Below are 2635 nucleotides of genomic sequence, written 5' to 3' on the forward strand. Positions count from 1 at the left end.
TTTATAATAAACATATATATTAAAGATATCTAAATGATCTCTCTTAAAAGATGTCTTTTAAGACATATCTAAAAGATATCTATTAGACATGTGTCTAATAGATACTTTACAAGCGATTATTTAGACATCTTTAATATATCCATTACAAATATTTTAAAGATATTTTTTAAGATGTCTTTAAGATATCTATAATAGACTTTTAAAAGTTCTACAAAGATATCTTTAATAAAATCTTTTTAGACATCTTTTATATATCTTCTGGAAATATCTTGAAGATATTTTTAAAGAGAGATATCTTTTAAATTTATAAGATATCGTTTTCTGGATATCCATTTACTCGCATTCGAATAACACTTAACATCAAAACCAATCACACAAGTTTTGTTGAAATCGATTTAATATTGCAACGTAGATTTCTTTAAGACATTGTTCTGAAAAGATAGTGTTTCAAAAATTCGGTAACTTTCTTCTCACTGTATAAATATTACACAATATAATACAAATCAAAGCACAAAAAATATTTTGCAAAGAACGAAATATACAAAAAAAATTAAAAATAGATATTAACTTTTGCAGCCGACTACCAATGCTCAAAAGCATATTACACATACATGATTCAATTATTAGAATCGCGTAAAAATAACGGATATTAAAGCAACTCGCTATAAATCGCAGATTTCCGACCATCATTAATTGAGTCTGTATTTCCAAATATAACCCCATAACAGTAATGCACGGAAATGTGTATTAAAGCTGCTCAAGCTGCAGATTTCCAACTTTAATCGTGTTTACATAATTTAGAAAAACAAAATTGGATGGACAGTTATCACCCAGCAGCGATTAAATCTAGAATTTCTATAACCGTATACAAATAATACACGAAAATATATATGAAATCCGGAGACTATTTCTCAAGGATTTCCAACCCTCACCATGCTCACATATGTAGGAAAACATACAATGGCTCGCCAGTTTAAACCCATTGTCGAAAAAGGATTTTTTTTCGAATATAACAGTATAAATAACGGAATTTGCATATGATATCAGATATCTACTAGCAATGTACTTACTTATATATACGCTTATACGTATCAGTCTCTGGAATTCCGTTTATTATCTGTTTTTAATTGAATACAAATTTCCATGCAATTATAGATCAATCTTTTGTTGGGAAATCTGTAATAACTCACCACTAATTTAAACATGGAAATACTTACATAAACCGGATTATGTTATTTCCTGATAAAAACCAGTAAACTTTATATCGTAAATTCCTTGCATGTCCTAATGTTGGAATTGCGATATCAACAGAAAACATTTTTATCTGAGAATCCAACTATGTATTATGAAATGCAAATGCTTATATAATCAGATTTAATATTTATTTGGACGAATTTTATGCCAGTTAAAGACTGATTTGTCCATCCTGATGTGAACGTATATACTTTTTATCTAGACATAACTGGAATTTTTAGCAGGACTGACTTACAACTACGCTTACGACTATTGTACAATAGACTTTACACTACGTACGACATCCGTCATGACGTCCGATATTTATCGTAACGATAAATAGATTTCAACTATTTCGCTTATGAATTTACTCTACGCCTATTACAACTCCAGTTACAAGTGATTGATCGATCAACGTCGAATTAACGTCGATCGACAATTGAATCATCGATTTGACATTAATCGCTCATTTCTGGTTGTTTCCAATGTTGTTCCACTAAGTCACTGAAAAATCTTCCGCGCTTGCGCAAAAATCCTTCAATGCCGTAAGAAAAAAAAACCTTCCACCAGCATCAATCGAACTCAATTCATAGTGGAAAGATCATTCTCGTAGTTGCGCAGTAGCAGCTTGAATTTTGGGTAAAATTTGATTAGCTATTCCAGTATACCAACGCTATTATACGCAGGAAATTGCATATCGGGGAACATTTGATTGATTATTTCCAGTATTGCTATCGCTATTATGCGCAATAACTCACCTTACATATTTTCACCATGACCCAACTAACAAAAAAAAAGATCGAGGGATTATTTGTAACATAACGATATTGAGATATATGTGTAAGTAATATACAGGGTGTCTCAGAAATAAGATCGGAGCCGCATCACAGTACATACAGTATGACACTGAGCAGGGCCTACAAACTCAATACGTGATATGTAAGGACATTAGAACCAGCGTCACCCGTAGACATGGGGATAAACTAATTTTAATGACGTCGTATAAACCAATTCTTAAATCAATTTAGCCTATTCTTTTTGGCTAAATTTTTTGCATCAATTCATCTTTCTTTCTCTTCTTTTCTCCTAGAAAGAAAAGGAAAAAAGATGGACAAAAAGAATAGGCTTTTTATTTCTTGAACTGCATTCATGGAACATATTATCAGAGCTATTGCTCTATCTTTATTTTAAGCTTAATAAAGATAGAATAATACAATATTTCTGATAGCTCGTTCCCCAAAAGCAAATAATTTTTTGAAGAGTTATACATAATTTCTTTATTTAATTTTTTTTTAATTTAAATACATTTCGATGTAAATATAAAATTTTCTTTAAAAATATTTAGCAAATATATAGAATTAAAGAATGTATATTAATAAAATTAATGTTAATTTATTTTAAT

The sequence above is a fragment of the Atta colombica genome, unplaced genomic scaffold, assembly GCF_001594045.1.
Source record: "Atta colombica isolate Treedump-2 unplaced genomic scaffold, Acol1.0 scaffold101, whole genome shotgun sequence".
Taxonomy (NCBI): domain Eukaryota; kingdom Metazoa; phylum Arthropoda; class Insecta; order Hymenoptera; family Formicidae; genus Atta; species Atta colombica.